At 48.5% G+C, this 6,000-nt stretch overlaps 1 protein-coding gene across 2 annotated transcripts in view; it reads left to right on the top strand.

The window, feature by feature from the left end:
- Nucleotides 1-673: 673 nt before the first annotated feature.
- Nucleotides 674-6,000, top strand: part of bcor (BCL6 corepressor) — a 34,174-nt gene continuing 28,847 nt past the window's right edge. For both annotated transcript variants that reach the window (XM_076746665.1, XM_076746664.1), the window contains exon 1: nt 674-1,448. The gene's annotated coding sequence lies outside the window, so the exon portion shown is untranslated. The remainder of the gene's footprint in view (nt 1,449-6,000) is intronic.

Raw genomic sequence — 6,000 nt, 5'->3', positions numbered from 1 at the left:
AGTCTGTACACTCTATAGACAACATATGACCAAAAACCAAAAAGAATCGGATTGAGATGGGGTGCTAAACTACAAAAACGACACCAGTGATAAAAGTGAAATAAGATTAGCACCCAGTTGGTCACAGTAAACATTCAGTATACATACATGGTCATTCTCCATCACCACACTCAATATTAAATGTGTGTGTGTGTGTGTGTGTGTGTGTGTGTGTGTGTGTGTGTGTGTGTGTTTGTGTGTGCGTGTGTATATACATATATATGTTTTTACGAATGAATCCCATATGGACATATATGTGTGTTTCTTTTTCTCTCAACATAACTTCAGCTTTGACTGGCTTAGTTTGTGCACTTTCCGTTTAGTCAAATATCATTTTTTAATTGCATCGACCTTATTTTGCAAAAGGTTTCAAATGTATTATAATTGTTGTAATTATTAGAATTATTATTATTATGCTACTTCTGTTCTATTTACTGCCTTATTTCTGCTGTTAAAACCTCGCCTATTCCTGTTTTGGAGTTTCAGCGGAGCTTGTGTGTGTGCTTCCCCGTGTGTCTGTGTGTGTGTCTCCCTCTGTGTGTGCGTGCGCGCGCAGCCAGTGCCGTGCGCTGGAGGCTTATGGTAATTGCGGTCTCCCGACTGGCCTTCTGGGTAGAGTCTGCGCGAGTGGGAGTGGAGCGAGTCGCTCGGTCTCGGCAGCGTTCATCCATTCTGTGCGGCACTCCCCGTACAGCTCCGTGCGTCCTCGGCGCGAACCGGGGTGTTCTCAACGCTCCACGAAGAAAACGCGGGACGAAAAGCTACACGGAATAATCTTCGCCAAACCTTCCGCGACACGGATTCCGGTGTCGGAGAGGACATGGAGTGACGGAGAGCGGGAGAAAGGGGCTTTTTCCGAGGACGGCGTGCTCCGCTGAAACCCAACATGGCGCTGCTGCGAGGTACGGCCGAGCTGAATTAATTTCTCCGCGAGTCCGCCGACCTCGCCACCTGTATCCTTTGGGGGCTTGAGCCGCACGGCGCACTGAGTCTCCGACTTAAAGGACCTTTGTTTCTTTTGTGGATTTCTCCATATCCTGACGTTTGTTTTTCCTCCGCGCAGGATCTTTTTGTTGCTTTATGGCTACCCAAGTGACATTTACAGCAGCAAAAAAGTCCGTTTGAAATATAGGGTAATGGATGAGAGTTGCCTGTAGACAATAGAATAAGGACCGAGAGCTTTATATGCAAGACTTGTTTTGTTTCGTGACAAGTGGATAACCTGTTAGACACTTTTAGTTGTTTTTTTCTCCTTTGGCCGGGATTGTCTGTCTCCAGCAGACAGGACCGTAACCGGGCTAGTCTACGTACGCACGGATCGCTGCCCTTTCTAGTTAACTTGGAAAAACAGGAAAAAGGCGTGAGTTGAGGCGCACGGACGACGGCTGGAAGTAGCACCAATTAACCAGGTGAGCCAATCAATGATAAATCCAAATGTATTTTCTTGGGCATGTGTGTTTGGTGGGGTGAAATCTCCTGCATGGGGACAGAGGACGCACAGCGCTCGGTGCTTTTTTTTCTTCTTTCTTGAACAGTGCTTCAACAGCAAAGATGCTTTCAAACGAGCCAGTTTTCATATAGTGTTTTATAATCAAAGACAGTCCTCGTGTAGGGCTGGATCTGAACGCAATAGCCCGGTGTTGTGCGCAGAGACTGGGAGCGGATCGGCCACTTCTAAGAATAGCGCATAGGGTGGTCTTTGTGCGTTTCGGCGGGGCAGTGGCATGTGGTTGATAAATAACACGCGCACACACACGTAATGATCCGACCGTGAGCTTGGCCTTTTTACAAGGTGAGAAGGACGTCACAGAGATTAGCGGACTTGAAAGTGGCGCCGTCCTCGACGGTGAATATTCAGGCTTTTCGCACTCTGTTGAGTGACGAAGTGTGTGAGTGCCTGTGGGGCGAGGGTGGGAGTGTGTATGTGCGCGTGTGCGTGCGCGCACACGGAGCTTCTGCGCTAAACAAGGTTACGGAATTCAGCCTCGCCCTGCCAAAGGGAAGCGAGCGGTGCTGCTCCGTTTATACACGGTTCAGTTCAGTTGGAGGGCATCCCCGCGGTGTGTGTGTGTGTGTGTGCGTGCGTGTGTGTGTGTTGGTGTGACAGCTGAGTGTGTGTTCGTGGGGGGAGGTGTGGGGGGCTTTGTTTGTACAGAGTGGACGTTGATCAGTCGTCTCATCAGTCCCAAAGGTGGTGTTGGGGAGGGGTGAGAGACGGGACTGCACCGCTCACCTTCCTGTCTAGTTGATGGAAACCGCTCTGGCATCGTGCCCCACACACACACACACACACACACACACACACACACACACACACACACACACACACACACACACACTCTCTCTCTCTCTCTCTCTCTCATGTCTTGCAGGTGTTCTCCGATATGACTTTGCGCTGCAGTATGTTGTCTTCCACTCTTGCACGCAGTCTCGCTATGAGACTAGTCTTTTCATTGGGGGGAATATCCTTTGCGCACGGAGGATCCAGCCAGTTCGGACCCCCTCCCCCTGCAGCTCCGATACGCGCTGCTCTCCCGTAGGGAAAAAGTGCCACCCCCAGCCTCTTCAATAATATTAAAAATAGTTTTATAAAGTGCCGCTTAGCCTATTACTGTCGCTATGATTTCTTCATTGCTTGAATAGCTCGGCGCGCTTTTACGAATTTAAAACCACTTTGCAATTAGCCTTTAATCCAATCCACTAATTTCCACTCTATTATCAACTATAAAACATTTGTTTTCTTCTACAGTCATGTTCCTCCTGCAGCATTGTGGGCGGCAGTGATCAGTATGAACCACTTCTTATAAAGTTGCTGTTTAATTGGAATAAGTGCTGCAAGGCGTGCAGGATGTGAAACTGAATCGTCTTTCCTAACGATTCCTTTAAAGCTCCTCTGCGGGCCACGCATCCACGACCAGCGAGGAAGCTTTTAACCCGCCACATTTTTTCGCCCCTGAAAATGACTTTGTCAGACAGGACCACCGCAGGAGAACGGCTCACATCGCGGGAGTGTCCTCCCGTGCCGCCGTGCCTGCTGCCTGTCCTGGAGCCACACAGGCACTAATTAGGGGACGCTCTCTTAGGACGATCGATGTGCCTCATATTGGCTGGCTCCAGCTCATTGACGAGCTTAGTGAGGGAAGCAGCTACTGAAAGACCACTTCAGCCCCGGCAGCCAATCCGCGCAGGATGAAGCCCACAGAGGGTCGCTCGTAGCGCTTCCGCGCGGCTGACGCGCGAGCAGGTTGGACCTCGTGTTGGGACCTTTCGAGGGATCAGAGCAGGGAGATGAACTGGGTGGGGGCTCATTTAGGAGCGTGGAGAAGCTTCGTTATACTGGAATTAAACGGTGACCTCTGATATGACCGGGTGAAGGATTCTTGTACATTTAGCGATCTTGTTTTTGTAAAAGGTAAAAAGGCACATTTGAGGATTAAGATCGGTCATCCATAACATGATTCGGCAATTATTTATCAAGTTGTCCATATAAGACGCTGTTATACTGCGATGAAGCCCTGCTCCGCTTCTCCCCTTGACTTTTGATGTAAAGTGTCAATTATCTGAAGTGTGTTGGCTTCAGGTTCAGTTAGACTTTAAAACTGGGTTTTCATCTTGATTGGCATTTTTTGCCTACATCCTTTTTGAATTTCTCATTAAAAACCCTAGTAGAGGTCACACGCAGCCGTGCTGTTAGAATCGTCTGTTTGTGTTGCCTCATCGGCCTCTTTCTCAGTAAGCTACAAACTTTGTAGCAGAGATGGTCTCGTGAGTCGGGTTTTTAAACTGCTACGTGTGATCTTTTGGTAATAGAGCCCGTTCCCTAACTGGTGCATGTTGTGGAAGCGTTAAACAAATACTTCACATTTTGTGTGGGCCGAGTTTATTTATAGTGTACGCCGTCGGACCGTTTTGCGCATCATTTTTCCACTGTGCGCTGTGATGTCAGTGCGGGGCTGATCTGTTTTCCAGGTGTTGGAACACAGAGGGGGAGGGCTGCTTACCATAGATTGACATACTGATTTTTTTTTTTTTTTCTCTCTCTCTCTCTCTCTCTCTCTTTTCACGCGAGAGGACGTCGCACTTTTCCAAAAACAGTGTCTTATTGCCCAGACCCATTAGGCATCACAGGGGGGTTCAAGGGTGGTCCCCAAACAAAGCTATCAGGCGTTTATTTCATTCATTAAAAAACACTGCTAATTAGAAATATGCAAAACTGGCTCAACAATAAAAGGTTTCACCTCTGCCAGCCTCGTCTGCAATCCAAATAAAACAATATACGATACTAAATATTCTCAATCAGCTGCGGCGGGAATTTAATTTGAGAATAAGCGAGAATCCCACTGTTCCAACAATCTCTAAGAGAAATTCACTTGTTAAGGATGCGTGCATGTCGAGCGGGAAGGTGCACCTGAAAGAGGCACCAACCCCGTGCCCGCTGGGCATATTGTCATGCTGAGTGATGTGTGACAGTGGATGTGTCAGCGTGGTGCTTCTGGGGGTCTGCTGCGTATATAGGAGCAACCACGCCAACCCATTTCAAACCCATTAACCTGCTGTTTGTCCGCTTTTCCAATCAATAGGGACCACGTGGGGGAATATTACGCACAGATAGGGAGCACGTCAATAACATCACGGGACCGTTTCTGTCGCACACCGAACCTGTTTTAAACTGTTGGTCAGTTTACAGGGAAATGGGTGAATTTCGTCAAAAGAAACGTCCGTGCTCTGTTTCATATCCAGTCAGAGAGATGAGGTCTGTTTTATTGTTGTCGCGCTTGTTTTTTTTTTTTTTTTCCTTCCTCTCACTCGCGCCTGGATAACAAAAAAACAACAACAGTGTTGTCGCTGTCGGCGCTGCGCTCGCTGCTGAGGCGAGGTGCGTGTGAACAAAAGCGGAGGCACGGCAGAGAGCCGAGGAGAGATCGGTTTTCCAGGCGCTGCGCAGCTCCCGGAGGAGACGTCACGGTTTGATTGAAGCTATGCTCCGTGCTGGCCTCCCGGGACCTCGCGATGAAACAGGAGAGCCGCCCCCCTCCCCCCTCCCTCCCTCCCTCCCTCCTCTCTCTCTCTCAGCGCTCCACAAAGCTTTTTGTTTCGACGAGGTCTGGAGCGCACGGATCACTTCCCCGCAGAGGAGTGTCGGCCTCCAGTACTGTTTCACGGGCACAGAGACAGTCAGGACGGCCAGGCACAGGCGCGTCTCACGTGATTCTGTCTTACATATTACCACTGATATCTCTGCAGCAGGGCTGTTAGAGTCCAGTTTTTACATGTAAAACTCCTCTTTTATATAAGGTATAATAAGCATATCTCCAAAATCAACATTTGGACTTGCTTCGCTGATGAATGTTAGACGCAGTGATGTGATATGAATAGAGAGTAAATGCAATCCTTGCTGTGATTGTATTTAGTTTTGACCCCTCTCTGGCCTATCGGAAGATTGATTTAGCTGTCGAGTAATGATGGCACACCTCGGCTCCCTCCTCCGAGTCTGTGCAGGCTCAGTCTTGATCAGACCTCCTCATTTGGGTCTTAGATGTCGGTGCCTCGGGCATCTCTGATGAAATCCCGCAGACGCTTGGCAGCGCAGCGGGGCGATGGCGATAGTTTATTACAGCAACCGTCTTCAAAGCAGGAATGTGTTATCCGTTTGGATGGCACATCACTAGGTTCGTGTTGGCTATGTTCTGACCAAGAGCTGGGGATCCATAACACTTAATCAACGCTTAAAAGTTCATTGTGGTAAAGAATGAATTTGTGTTGTGAACGCATGTGATCGAGGCCACAGCAGTCTCATTTCCTCGTGTCACTCTCACACGTGTGACCTTTTTAAAAGCTAGAAATCTAGGCTATGTCAGAGGTGTGAAAGCTAGGTTTACCTCACACTGACTGAGCACCTGTTTAAACTGACTTCATTTAACCTAATTAACACACCACCAATAATTAAGCCTCCTCTTTAAG

The sequence above is a fragment of the Chaetodon auriga genome, chromosome 13, assembly GCF_051107435.1.
Source record: "Chaetodon auriga isolate fChaAug3 chromosome 13, fChaAug3.hap1, whole genome shotgun sequence".
Lineage (NCBI taxonomy): Eukaryota > Metazoa > Chordata > Actinopteri > Chaetodontiformes > Chaetodontidae > Chaetodon > Chaetodon auriga.
The sequence above is the reverse complement of the archived record's forward strand: the minus strand, read 5'-3'. Positions and strand labels throughout refer to the sequence as shown.